The sequence below is a fragment of the Oryx dammah genome, unplaced genomic scaffold (assembly GCF_014754425.2).
Source record: "Oryx dammah isolate SB20612 unplaced genomic scaffold, SCBI_Odam_1.1 HiC_scaffold_5, whole genome shotgun sequence".
In the NCBI taxonomy this organism is placed as follows: Eukaryota; Metazoa; Chordata; class Mammalia; order Artiodactyla; family Bovidae; genus Oryx; species Oryx dammah.
The window spans coordinates 92081190-92096885 of NW_024070189.1; positions in this window are offsets into that span (position 1 = coordinate 92081190).

Sequence of the window (15696 nt, forward strand, 5' to 3'; positions counted from 1 at the left end):
GCTTCCATGGTGGCTCAGATGGTAAAAAGAAATTGTTTTATTGTCTTATTCTTACTGTGTAACTGAGGCTATTTACACAAAGAATCCACAAAAATCAGGAGAACAGTTATATAGAAATAATAAAGAGAAAACCATTCTTTTTACTATGGTACTTATATATATGCTCTTTTACCTACATATGTAGGTACCTATACATACCTAGGTCTCCTACATGGCCGGCAGATTCTTTACCACTGAGCCCCATGGAAACCCTCAAGACATAAGAGCCACAATAAAAAGAGTCATCATCTTTTATTATTTCCATATAACTTGTGTGGGTTCTTTGTGTGGATAGCCTGTGTATGTTAAATAGTATGTACATAAATATTAATATGTATTTACACACATAAACAGATACAGATATAGACTGAGATTTGATAAATACAGATGTGACTTTGTATGTATTATTTTACCAAATACGGTCACAGTTTTTAGTGTTTTATAATATGCATTTATTTCACCAAGTATATCCTGAATATCTCATCAATCAGACATAGCATTTTGTTTTGTTAATATGCCACAGCTTATTGGTCCATTATCCTGTTGGTGGACACCTGACTCTCCGATGGCTGACAACAGTGAATAGGGCTGCTGTGAACATTCTTGTACAAGTCTTTCTGTGGATGTATGTTTTCATCTTGGGAGGGGATTTTCTTGGGGAAATTTCTCTCAGAGTAATCAATGGGTCGTAGGGTGACCAAATATGTAGAATTATTTTCTTCATCTTGCAAATGGTAAAAATGAAAGCAAAAAAAGCAATCCAGCCTGGGGAACTGCAAGTTAAAAATCACAATGAGATTTGCCTCTTGGTCCAATGGTTAAAACTCTATGCTTCCACTGAAGGGGTTACAGATTCTATCCCTGGTCGGGAAACTAAGATCCCACATACCTCAAGGTGTGGCCAAAAAAATAAATGTAATAAATCACAATGAGATAATTGTTATTAACCTGCCAGGATGGCTAAAATTAAGAAGCAGACAGTACCAAATGTTGGCAGGGATGTGTAGCAACCAGAAGTCTCATAGACTGTTGGTATTTAGTTACTGAGTCGTGTCTAACTCTGTGACCCCACGGACTGCAACACATCAGGCTTCCTGTCCTTCACTGTCTCCCAGAGTTTGCTCAGACTCATGTCCATTGAGTCAGTGGTGCCATCCAACCATCTCATCATCTGTTGCCCCCCTTCTCCTCCTGCCCTCAACCTTTCCTAACATCAGGGTCTTTCCAGTGAATCAGCTCTTGGCATCAGGTGGCCAAAGGACTGGAGTTTCAGCTTCAGCATAAGTCCTTCCAGTGAATATTCTTTCTTTAAGATTAACTGGTTTGATCTCCTTGCTGTCCAAGGGACTCTCAAAGGTCTTCTCCAGCACATAGATTGTTACTGGAGGATAAAATAGTACAGCACCTCTATGGATAAAGTGGTTAAGATTCCCCGCTTCCTCCACACGGAGCACAGGTTCAATCCCTGTTCTCGGAACTAAGATCCCATACACTGTGCCTTGTGGCCATTATAAAGAGTAGTAAGGAGTTCATATTTAGTAGGAGATTGCCCTGAGACGTTAACCACTTAAGATTACATTTTTTATTATTTATTTATTTTTGGATGTCCTGGGTCTTTGCTGTACAGGCTTTTCTCTAGTTGTGGCGAGTGGGGGCTACTCCCTAGCTGCCGTGTTCAGGCTTCTCACTGCTGAGCCTTCTCTTGTTGTGGAGTGCAGGCTTCTAGGGCACTCAGGCTTTAGTACTGGCAGCACATGTGGCAAACGGGCTCAGTTGCTCCAAGGCATGTGCAATCTTCCTGGATCAAACCTACATCTCCTGCACTGGCAGGTGGATTCTTTACCACTGAGTCAACAGGGGAGCCCTTGAAATTACATTTTGAACTCAGGGATGATCATTCTATCTCCCTGTTCACTCCTGTCTAGCCTTCCACACCAAGATGGTCTCCATCTCATGACTTGTCCCACTGCTCAAGAAAATCTTCTGCTAGAGACTTCCCTGGCTGTCCAGTGGTTAAGACTCCATGCCTCCAACCCAAAGGACCCAGATTCATTCTCTGGTTGGGGAACTAAGATCCCACATGCCATGTAGCAGAGCCAGAAAAGAAGAAAAAGCCCACCTTCCGCTAGATTTTCTCATACTTGCCCCACACTCTGCGCTAAGTCATCTCAGCCACACTTGCCTTGGTCATCCAACAGAATTTCTCTTCCTGACTGCCTCTTAGCCTCTGGCTTCTTTTTTTATTTATTTTTAATTGAAGGATAATTGCTTTATGGTATGGTGTTTCTTTCTGCCATACATCAATATGAATCAGCTATCAGTTCAGTTCAGTCACTCAGTGTCCAACTGTTTTCTACCCCATGGACTGCAACACACCAGGTTTCCCTGTCCATCACCAACTCCTGGAGCTTGCTCACACTCATGGGTATACATATGTCCCTTCCCTCTTGAACCTCCCTCCCACCTCCCATCCCATCCCACCCCTCTAGGTTGTCACAAAGCACCAGATCTGAGCTCCCTGGTTGGCCCTGTCACCCCTTCTTTGTCACCTCCTTCTCCTCTTGCCCTCAGTCTGGCTTCTTATATTACATCTGTTTGCAATCCTTTCCATATGGGATAATTTGTTCCCTTGTCCCCCCATAAAAATATAATTCTGTGGAACCAGGACCTGGAGTGCTCTCATTAACTGGTGGGTAAGAGAATGATAAACCAAGTGCCAGGAACCTAGGAAGTACTCCATGGCAGACCAAATGTCTGCCTGACAGGATGGCAACATGGACTGAACTCACTCATTTGACCTTTGATGGATCCTTAATCACAGATGTGAATGAATGCCTGGATACCCAGGCCTGCCCTTCGAAAGCCACCTGCACTGACACTGTGGGAAGCTACTTCTGCACCTGTAAATCCGGATTTGAATCAAGCAATGGGAAGACATATTTTAATGGTCCCGGAGTGACATGCATAGGTGAGTGTTATTTAGGTAAGAACATTCTAGAAAAAAAGTAGGTCTGCTTATCCCTCATATTGATATATTGGACCTAAATCTGGAGAATAACTGATCGAGTCAATGGCTTTGATAGTAGAGACCTACGTGTTAGGCATGGAAAGCATTTTTTGTTGAATATCATAAAGAGCCATTAAATTCTTTAGCTCAAGGGTCTTTTTGTTTAGATTGCATAGTTTTTTGATCTAAATACTAAATAAAAGGGGCTTCCCTGGTAGCTCAGTGGGTAAAGAATCTGCCTGCAATGCAGGAGACCCCGGTTTGATTCCTGGGTCAGGAAGTTCCTTTGGAGAAGGGATAGGCTACCCACCCCAGTATTTTGGGGCTTCCCTGGTGGCACAGACAGTAAAGAATCTGCCTGCAATGAAAGAGACCTGGGTTCGATCCTTGGGTAGGGAAGATCCCCTGGAGGGGGGCATGACAACTCACTCCAGTATTCTTGCCTAGGGAATCCCCATGGATGGAGGAGCCTGGTGGGCTACAGTCCATGAGGTCAAAAAGAGTCAGACATGACTGAGCGACTAAGCACAGCACAGCACTAAGTAAGAAGGAATGTTAGCCAGGGATGTATAAAAGGGGTTTGTCCTCAATCTGGAATCTTTTTAAGTCCATATTAATAAGGGGTTGGCAGGCATGTATAGCATACTAATTTCTCATTTGTAAATGTTGTTTTTCAGTCACTAAGTGGTGTCTGACCCTTTGCGACCCCACGGACTGAAACACACCAAGCTCCACTGTCCTTCACTATCTCCTAGAATTTGCTCACTCGTGTCCATAGAGTTGGTGATGCTATCTAACCATCTCATCCTCTGCTCCCCTCTTCTCCTTTTGCCTTCAATCTTTCCCAGGATCAGGGTCTTTTCCAATGAGTCAGCTCTGCCCAAAGGATTGGAGTTTCAGCTTCAGCATCAGTCCTTTCAATGAAGAGTCAGGGTTGATTTCCTTTAGGATTGACTGGTTTGATCTCCTTGTTGTCCATGGGACTCTCAAGAGTCTTCACCAACACCACAATATGAAGGCATCAATTCTTCAGCACTCAGCCTTTTTGTGGTCCAACTCTACATCTGTACTTGACTACTGGAAAAACCATAGATTTGACCTTTCTCAGCAAAGTGGTGTTTTTGCTTTTTAATACACTGTCTAGATTTGTCATAGACTTCCTTCTAAGGAGAATGTTTCCTAATACATTAAAAATATATAGTTCACATAAAATTCTATTCCTACCATTTTGCCTTTGGGGATTTCAAAAAACTCTTTTATCACTTACGTTTATAAAAAAAAAAACTTAAAGATTTGTGCATGGGAATTTGTTTTCATTGTATATGCTAACATGTTATTTCAGAGGTTTAGAATGTAGTTTTTAGAAAGTGTTTTAAAAGAACTCAACTCCTGAAACACACTAGTGAGTTCTCAGATGTTGCTTCTGAGTTTTTCACATGGAGACATCAACTCATATAAAAAGAGTTGTTGATGTATTTATTTTTTAGGTAGGCATTTTCTCAAGAATGGGACTGCTGGATCATATGGCAATTCTATTGTTAGTTTTTTGAGGAATTTCCATACTATTCTCCATAATGGCTATATGAATTTATATTCCCACCAACAATGTAGGAGGGTTCCCTTCTCTCCACACCCTGTCCAGCATATATTATTTATAGACTCTGAATATAAGAATCTCACCTGTGATCAAGACACAGAAAATGTGGACTCATCATAAAGTCGTCTTTGTTCTTCCATTGTTTTCTACACAGATGAGTTCTAGTGTGCTCAGTCACTCAATAATACCCTGACCCCTTGGACTATAGCCCACAGGCTCCTCTTGTCCATGAAACTGTCCAGGCAAGAATATTGTAGTGGGTTGCCATTTTCCTCCTCCAGGGGATCTTCCTGACCCAGGGATCGAACCCACATCTCTTGTGTCTTCTGCATTGGCAGGATTTAAAAAAAAAAAAATATATGTTAGTTAATGTTAGTCGCTCATTCATGTCTGACTCTGCACCCCCATGGACTGTAGGAGGTTGTAGCCCACCAGTCTCCTCTGTCAATGGGATTTCCCCAAAATACTGTAATTTCCTTCTCCTGGGGATCTTCCTGATCCTTAAACCGAGGTCTCCTACATCTGAGCCACTAGGGAAGTCCAAATATGTATTAAGTCTCTTTTTTAATTTTTTGGTTAAAAAGTGTTTTACTGAAGTATGTATTGCTGTTGTTCAGGTCACTCAAGGTGAGTGCCCTGAAATACACAGACTGTTCACTGCTCTGATGCTGGCTGATAATTTGACTTGTGTGTGGTGGACATGCACAAGCACAGGATGAAGTGAACTCATGGAACCCTGAGTGACCCCATGGAGCTGTGTCACTGAATCATTCATTTTTCATCCCTTTCCTTTTCTGCCACAGATAAGAATGAATGCCTGAACACCACACTGTGCCCACTGACAGCCACGTGTAAGAACACTTGGGGAAGCTACTTTTGCATCTGCAATCCTGGGTTTGAGACGCCTGAGGGGAGAACTCAATTTACTGGCTCCAGAGGAACTTGTGTAGGTAAGCAGATTCTCTGACCCTTTCAGGTGAAAACTTTCTAAAAGAAAGATTTGACCAAAACAAGTGAAGAAAAACAAACAGTCAGTATGGATCTGACTTCAATATGTTAATAACCTCTAAATTCCTTAGTATCTAAACACTGTCATTTGAGATAGCTGTGTATGTGTGTTCATGTGTGCTTAACATGTCTGTGTGTGTGCCCAGTCACTCAGTCATGTTAGACTCTTTGTGACCCCATGGACTGTAGCCCGCCAGGCTCCACGGGCTTCTGCAGGCAAGAATACTGGAGGCAGTTGTCATGGCTGCTTCCTCCAGGAGATCTTCCAGACCCAGTGATAGAACCTGTGTCTCCTGTATCTCCTGAATTGGCAGACGGGTTCTTCACCACTGAGCAGAGATGCCTTCCAAATGCGCAGCGTCTGTTAAAGTAACCACAAAGGCTCTCCCTAGTAGCTGTCAATGTATTGATATTTTAACTTGTCATCCTTACATCTATTGAAAAAAATCCAAAGATAATGCAATTCAATTTAAAAACAGAAAGACAAATTCTTTTTCAAAAGAATAGCTGCATATACATGTATAACTTGGAGAAGGAAATGGCAACCCACTCCAGTATTTTTGCCTGGAAAACTCTATGGACAGAGGAACCTGGGAGGCTACAGTCCATGGAGTTGCAAAAGAGCCGGACAAGACTGAGCACACATGCACATGTATAACTGAACCAATTTGCTATATGCCTTAAACTAACACAATATTGTAAATCAACTATACTCCAAAACAAAATTAATTTTTTTTAAAAAAAAAGGACAACCTGCTGAATTGGAGAAAATATTTACAAATTATATGATGGATAAGGGGTTAATTCCCAAAATATACTAACAGCACATACAACATCAAAAAAATTTTTTTATTGATTAAAAATGGACAGAAGATCTGTATAGACATGTTTTCAAAGACATACAGCTGGCCAACAGGTACATGAAAAGATACTCAACACTTCTAATCATCAGAGAAATGCAAATCAAAAGCACAATGAAATATCCCCTCACACATATCAGAATGGCTATCATGCAAAAGTCTGCAAACAACAAATGTTGGAGAGGATGTGGGAATGTAAATTGGTGCAGCCTCTATGGAAAACAGTATGGAGGTTCCTCAGAAAACTAAGACTAGAGCTACCATATGATCCAGCAATTCCATTCCCGGATATATATCTGAAGAAAGCAAAGACATTAATTTGAAAAGATACATTCACCCAAATGTTCATAGCAATAGTGTTTACAATAGCCAAGATACAGAAGCAACCTAAGTGTCCATTGACAGGTGAATGGATAAAGAGGATGTGAGATACATTAAAAGACAGACCGATAGATATAGATATATACATGCAATGAAATACTACTCAGCAACAAAAAGAATAAAATTCTGACATTTGCAACACTACAGACTAGGGAGTATTATACTTAGTGAAATAAATACAGACAAATGCTGTATGGTATTACTTACATGTGGACCCTAAGAAATAAAACAAACAGATGTATATAACAAAACAGAAACAGATTCACAGATATAGAGAACAAGCTAGTGGCTACCAGTGGGGAGAAGAAAGGGGGAATGGCAAGACAGGGGTATAGAATTAAGAGGCACAAACAAGTATGTATAAAATAAATAAGCAACAAGGATATATTGCCCAGCACAGGGAAATATACCCATTACTTTGTGATAAGTTTAAATGAGGTATAATCTATAAAAATATAGACTCACTATATTATATACCTGAAATTAACACAATACTATTAAAAAAAAAAAACCTATTCTTCAATTTTGGGCTTCCCTGGTGACTCAGATGGTAAAGCATCTGTCTGCAATGCCAGCGACCCAGGTTCGATCCCTGGGTTGGGAAGATGCCCTGGAGAAGGGAATGGCAACCCACTCCACTATTCTTGCCTGGAGGATTCTATGGACAGAGGAGCCTGGCGGGCTACAATCCACGGGGTCACTAAGACTTGGACACTAATGAGCAACTAACGTACACACTCACATACTTCAATCGGCCAGCAGGCATGACAACCAGCAGGCATGACTGAGAAGCAGAAATCCCATTTGAAAAGAAAGCTGCGAGAAAAGTTGGGAGGGAAATTTCTCCAAATTCAGACTGTGAACAAACACTTCATTTCTTTTTTATTTTTGAACCCTTATTCTATTTCTAGGAATCAACCCTAGTTCCCCTACCCCAACCCAAGTTACATTTTCGGAAGACCGTAAACAACAGGTATGTTCCCATCTTTGTAAATCTGTTTGGTGCCCACCACCAGTATGTGGAAAAAAACAATAATTACAAACAAAATACTTTCTAGGGGGAATATGCTAAAATATAAAACAAGGGTTCAAATCAACTCCCCCAACCCCACCAGCACATACACACATAATGGTCTCTGGGGATAAAAAGGTGTTTCTTGATATTAATATTTTTAGATCCTCTCCTATTTCTTCCATATTTTATGCTTTATCTATTGCTTTCATTTTGAGCAACAAAGTATTGTTTGGGGAAAATATGGCAGCCATGAAGTGTTCTCAGTCAACACTAACTTTGTACAGAATTAATTATAAAAAATAAAGTGGCCTTCTTTGTCTCTTTTCACAGCTTTTGTTTTAAAGTCTATTTTATCAGATATGAGTATTGCCACTCCTGCTTTCTTTTGGTCTCTATTTGCGAGATATATCTTTTTCCAGCCCTTCACTTTCAGTCTGTATGTGTCCCTTGTTTTGAGGTGGGTTTCTTGTAGGCAGCATATATAGGGGTCTTGTTTTTGTATCCATTCAGCCAGTCTTTGCCTTTTGGTTGGGGCATTCAACCCATTTACGTTTAAGGTAATTATTGATAAGTATGATCCCGTTGCCATTTACTTTATTGTTTTGAGTTCGGGTTTATACACCCTTTTTGTGTTTCCTGTCTAGAGAAGATCCTTTAGCATTTGTTGGAGAGCTGGTTTGGTGGTGCTGAATTCTCTCAGCTTTTACTTGTCTGTAAAGCTTTTGATTTCTCCTTCATATCTGCACAACAAAGGGAAATATAAACAAGGTGAAAAGACAGCCTTCTGAATGGGAGAAAATAATAGCAAATGAAGCAACTGACAAACAACTAATCTCAAAAATATACAAGCAACTCCTGCAGCTCAATTCCAGAAAAATAAACGACCCAATCAAAAAATGGGCCAAAGAACTAAATAGACATTTCTCCAAAGAAGACATACAGATGGCTAACAAACACATGAAAAGATGCTCAATGTCACTCATTATTAGAGAAATGCAAATCAAGACCACAATGAGGTACCATTTCACACCAGTCAGAATGGCTGCGATCCAAAAGTCTACAAGCAATAAATGCTGGAGAGGGTGTGGAGAAAAGGGAACCCTCCTACACTGTTGGTGGGAATGCAAACTAGTACAGCCACTATGGAGAACAGTGTGGAGATTCCTTAAAAAATTGCAAATAGAACTGCCTTATGACCCAGCAATCCCAATGCTGGGCATACACACCGAGGAAACCAGAATAGAAAGAGACACATGTATCCCAATGTTCATCGCAGCAGTGTATATAATAGCCAGGACATGGAAACAACCTAGATGTCCATCAGCAGATGAATGGATAAGAAAGCTGTGGTACATATACACAATGGAGTATTACTCAGCTATTTAAAAGAATACATTGGAATCAGTTCTAATGAGATGGATGAAACTAGAGCCGATTATACACAGTGAAGTAAGCCAGAAAGAAAAACACCAATACAGTATACTAACACATATATATGGAATTTAGAAAGATGGTAATGATGACCCTGTATGCAAGACAGCAAAAGAGACACAGATGTGTAGAGCGGACTTTTGGACTCTGAGGGAGAGGGAGAGGATGGGATGATTTGGGAGAATGGCATTGAAACATGTATACTATCATGTAAGAAAAGAATCGCCAGTCTATGTTCGATGCAGGATGCAGGATGCTTGGGGCTGGTGCACGGGGATGATCCGGAGGGATGATGTGGGGTGGGAGGTGGGAGGGGGGTTCATGTTTGGGGGCTCATGTACACCCGTGGTGGATTCATGTCAATATATGCCAAAACCAATACAGTATTGTAATGTAAAATAGAGTAAAAATAAAAAAAATTTTTAAAAAGCGCCCTGGGACTTCCCTGGTGGTCCAGTGGTTAAGACTTCATGCTTCCAATGTAAGAGGCATGGGGTCCATCGCTGGTCAGGGAATTAAGATCCCTGGCCAAATGGCATGATCAAATTATTTTTTAAAAAAGAAGCACCCCTATCCCCTCTATTTAATCATTATTACGATTGATATAATTTCATTGCTGCAAGTACTGTGTGTTATTGTAAATAAATCTTTTAAAGGTGACCTACAAAACAAATATATGTTACATTAAGACAATAAGGAAACCAGTATGTACACCCATAAGATGAACTTTCAAAATCCATAACTTTAAAAGTTATTTGTAGTTTGGTCTAAGTTGTCCAATGTCATATAGACCTTATAGGAATTAAAAATCCTGACTTCTAGACCATTTAGGTCAAAGTGCACTTTTGGAAAATAGACTGTCTCTAATCACAGTCAAGAATAAAGGTAGAGTGAGTGGAGCAGAGGGGAGCGGAGGGAAGGGGTGCGGACCACAGAGTCTGCCTGCAGTGCGGGAGACCAGAGTTGAATCCCTGGGTTGAGAAGATCTCCTGGAGAAGGAAATGACAGCCCACTCCAATATTCTTGCCTGAAGAATTCAATGAACTGAGGAGCCTGTCATTCTGAATTGGGATCCTTCCTGGGGGCACACGCATCACTCAGCCGAGATGGATTCCAGCGAGGAGGATCCTGGGAAGTTGGTCATCCAGAGGACCCAAGGCATGGTGGTTACTAATAGACTTCCCACAGTACTTCTTCATTCCATGTGGACTCCTTCAAGGGCAGTAGGCATCACAGCTTCCCTTGAACTTCGTCTGGAATATATAGGTGGACTATAAAGAAACCTGAGCAGAGAAAAATGGATGCTTTTGAACTGTGGTGTTGGAGAAGACTCTTGAGAGTCCATTGATCTGCAAGGAAATCCAACCAGTCCATCCTAAAGGAAATCAGTTCTGGGTGTTCATAGAAGGACTGATGTTGAAGCTGAAACTCCAATATTTTGGCCACCTGATATGAAGAACTGACTCATTTGAAGACCCTATGTTGGGAAAGATTGAAGGATGGAGAAGAAGGAGATGACAGAGGATAAGATGGTTAGATGGCATCCCTGGACTCAATGGATACGGTTCAGTTCAGTTCAGTCGCTCAGTCATGTCCGACTCTTTGCGACCCCATGAATCACAGCACGCCAGGCCTCCCTGTCCATCACCAACTCCCGGAGTTCACTCAAACTCACGTCCATCAACTCGGTGATGCCAACCAGCCATCTCATCCTCTATCGTCCCCTTTCTCCTCCTGCCCCCAATCCCTCCCAGCATCAGAGTCTTTTCCAATGAGTCAACTCTTCGCATGAGGTGGCCAAAGTACTGGAGTTTCAGCTTCAGCATCATTCCTTCCAAAGAAATCCCAGGGTTGATCTCCTTGAGAATGGACTGGTTGGATCTCCTTGCAGTCCAAGGGACTCTCAAGAGTCTTCTCCAACACCACAGTTCAAAAGCATCAATTCTTCGGTGCTCAGCCTTCTTCACAGTCCAACTCTCACATCCATACATGACCACAGGAAAAACCATAGCCTTGACTAGACGGGACCAACCTAGATAGCATATTCAAAAGCAGAGACATTACTTTGCCAGTGGATACAAGTTTGGGTAAATTCTGGGAGTTGGTGATGGACAGGGAGGCTTGGCCTGCTGCAGTTCAATGGGGTCACAAAGAGTCGGACATACCGAGTGACTGAACTGGACTGAACAGAAAAACAAATGCTGTTCAAGGACACTGAAAGAACCCTAATGTTGAAAATCAGATCTGTATTGTGAGCAATGCTTAGAAATCCATGAGTTGAAGCATAGTATTATGCCTATCATCCTTGTCATTCCCTCAGTGAAATATGTTGAGAAAAGCCCTTCATTCATGGTATAGATTCATGAAGAAGCTAAATAGCATTAATCCTTTATGCTGACAACTGTGAATTTAAATCTCCTATGAATCCTATGTGACAACCACACATACCGACAGGATTTATTAGTATTATATCAATATTTTTAGTCCTACTGTATTGCAACTAAAAATATCAATATACAATTGTACATGAAGTCAAGACATAAAATCAGGGCAAATACAAAATATTCCATCCTTTGAGAAAGGGAACCAAAAAAATCTATGTGCTTTGCCTATTGCATTTTTAAGTATTAGATCCTTAAGTATTTTATTCACCACACCCAACTGAATGGTTCACAAATGTTTCAGAGAGGAAAGGATCATTTCTCTTTAACAATGAGTAGTTCAACTCCTCTCAAAGCAAATACCAGACAGTAATAACTATGAAGGACGAAGTTGATTATTCATATTTACATTACTCATTTGTTAGCTTGACAAAGGCACTAGATATGTTATCACATTTTTTTTAAATATCTGCATGTGAAAGTGGCTCAGTCGTGCCTGACTCTTTATGACCCCATGGACTATACAGTCCATGGCATTCTCTGGGCCACAAAACTGGACTGGGTAGCCTATCCCTTCTCCAGGGGATCTTCCCGACCCAGGAATCAAACCGGGGTCTCCTGCATTGCAGGCGGATTCTTTACCAACTGAGCTATTAGAGCTTCCCTGGTGGCTCAGTTGGTAAAGAATATCCGCACACCTGTCTACAAACTTGGAATTAGCAATCTGTCTGTGAGCAGGACCGGTCCTAAGCAGCTTCTGTGATAAAACAGAAGCATGCCTGTCTGACTTTCTTCTACAAGGATCTTTCACTGTTCTTGTGCTAGTAAACATAGGAAGTATTAGATTCGGTTTCTAAGTGAGAATTACAGTGAGAAACTAATGGCTAATATCCCAGCTGGCCATTGAAGTACTTAATGGGAGAGGCAATCCTAGTTCTACCAAGTAGTAGCCCTCATGAAGTTAGCTATTATTGTAACCATCTTCCTTGAATTTGTAGTGTTATTTGCTGTGTTATTCAAGAATATGCCTTTACCCTGTCAATAACACATATTTCTATAACACATAGCAATGCGCTAAACTGATGTGCATCCTACAGTAAATCCCAGCCCCGAAGTCTTATTGGAGCCTCTCCAGCCATTGTCATAAGTGAGTCTAATTTTGTGTGAAGCCATGAAAACTCAGTGTTTTTATTATGCTTGTGCTTATGATGGGAGGTCTGAGAAGGCACTTCTGAAGGTTTATTCCTACCAGTTGTCATTTGTATAGAGTCTTTAAAGGTTGAATCACAGAGGTGTTGCTTCTACACTTGTACTAGGCTGAGTAGCAACATGCCCTTTCTCCTTAAGTGCAGTAGAAGTCATTCCCACTTCCCAGCATATTGGTCTTCTGTCCTCTGGAGTATGTATTGCTTGAGCTCACCACAGCCTGGTAGATGGAAATCGTCAGGATATTCTAGAAACCCTTTTGATTGCAGTCTCTTTAGGAGATTCAGGAGGTTATTACTGCAGTCAGTTCAGGAGGTTATTATTTATTGAAGTCTCTTCGGGAGGTTCAGGAGGTTTATTGCAGTCTCTTCAGAAGGAAATGGCAATCCGCTCCAGTGTTCTTGCCTTGAGAATCCCAGGGATGGCGGAGCCTGGTGGGCTGCGGTCTATGGGGTTGCACAGGGTCGGACATGACTGAAGCGACTTAGCAGCTTAACAGCAGGAGGTTACAACTGCTGCAAACCTCAGGATTTTACAAAGCACTTTTTAGAACCTCAGATGAAGGAGAAGTCAACACTCGTGACAGTCACAGGCTTCCATGGCCTGTACGGGATTGTGGGGCTTTGCTTTCATAATTATCCTGTTTCTTATAGCAACTAAGATGTCACTGTAATTTTTTTTAATCATCATTTTATCTTTGATGCTTTTTAGATATATTACGGATTTTCCTATATATCTTCACTTATTGATGAGGGTCTTATGTTAGTAGTAGTTACTAAAACTGACTTCCTATTCTTTCTGTGGTAGAATAGGAAAAAGAACAACCAAGTGTATATTATTAACATTATGTATTAATATATTACTAGTTTTATCGTTTGCAGGCATCCAATTCTAACTTTCTGAAATAAACATTCAGAAAATAAGAAAAAGAATAAAGGTAAATATGCTATGAAGATTTTTATTAAAAGAGAGAGTGGAAGAACCTGTCTACACTATTATATATTATATACAAAGGTTATGTATAAATAATATGTTATATAGGAACACAAATATTTTATATAAAATATATAAAAACAGAAATAAATTTTAATATTTTGACTATTATGAATGGTTCTTGGTTATTATTATATGTCTATCCCCTAACGTTAATATATTTGAATTGCCTCTCCTCCAATTTTAATTTATTTTGACTTCGTCAGTGGGGGAAAAAAGGGATTAGCTAGAGAGTTTAGATTTTATTATATTTAGGCACTTTTAACACTTCGGTTCTCTAGAAATTATTTTTGAGGATAATGAGGTGGGTGTTGAACTGATTCACTCTTTTCAAATGGATACCCACTAGTCCCAAAACAATGTATTGAACTTTATTTACATTATGTGTGTGTTAAGCTTCAACAAGTGTGTTTAATTTTGCCGTCTTGCATTCAAAGATATGTCAGAGTAGTTCTCTGCCAGGACCAATTGTTTTAATAAAGCTTCTGAGAACTTAATAACAACCTCTGGATGCTTTTAACTGAATGAAAGCTAATTATGTGTTTCTATTCTTACCTTTAAGGACACCACCAAGGACCCAGATAACAAGAGGATTAACTCTGTTACCATGGAGACAAAAGGAGTACCAGAAGATAACAATGTCACACTTGTGTTACAGGTTTGAAATCATTCCCAGCTTCTGTGAATGTTTTCTCACAGTAGATAATTCTCCATCTTTTTCTTCCTCCAATATGCCTGAAGGAATTAATTATAAATTAGGTGGGACAAGTTTTTTTTTTTTTCCTTTCTGTCTCCACATTACAGGAGGAATGCAAACCCCACAATAGATTTTTACCTTAATTCTACTGGCTACAGAGGTCTCTCCCTTCCTAATTTTCTGAAAATAAGCATTTTCCCATATTAGATGACAATTGATCATTTCTGTAGGGGTATACTAAAAAGCTATAACAGAAAGCACAAAAGCAGGGGAATTAAGAAGAAAAGCAAAGGTGAAACCAGGTAGCATGGGTACGTTCTCAGTCGCTCAGTCGTGTCCGACTCCTGGAAACCCCACGGACTATATATAGCCCACCAGGCTCCTCTGTCCATGGGATTTTCCAGGCAGGAATACTGGAGTGAGTTGCCATTTCCTCCTCCAAGGGATCATCTCCACCCAGGAAACCAGGTAGAAAGTGACGCAAAATCTGGGACCAGTGAATTAAGAATATTCAATTACTTCACAATGGAATGAAGTGACAGTGTAAGGTCTGAGTTTCTTCCAGCTTTGTTTAAACATTCACGTCTTTTCCCTACAAAGTGTTCCCTTCTCCTGCTATTGAGCAATGGGAATAATCCCAGAGAAAGCTCATAGTTGTTGAAGCTTTGAGAAAGGTCTGGAAAATAAAATCTGTAGTCTGAGTTTCCTTTTATAATTTCCTATAGACAATAGTCATTTTCACATCCATTATTTTTTGTTTATTCCTCAACGTTTCATTCTTTTTAAAAATTTTTGGTGGCATATCACACTGTTTTGTTTATTCCTAGGTATTTTATTCTTTTCTTTAAATTTTATTGATGTATAGTTGATTGACAGTGTTGTGTTAGTTTCAGGTGTATAGCAAGTTCAGTTCCATTCAGTTGCTCAGTCGTGTCTGACTCTTTGCAACCCCATGAATTGCAGCACGCCAGGCCTCCCCGTCCATCACCAACTCCCGGAGTTCACTCAAACTCACGTGTATAGCAAAGAGATTCGTGTGTGTGTGTGTGTGTGTGTGTGTGTGTGTGTGTGTGTGTGTGTG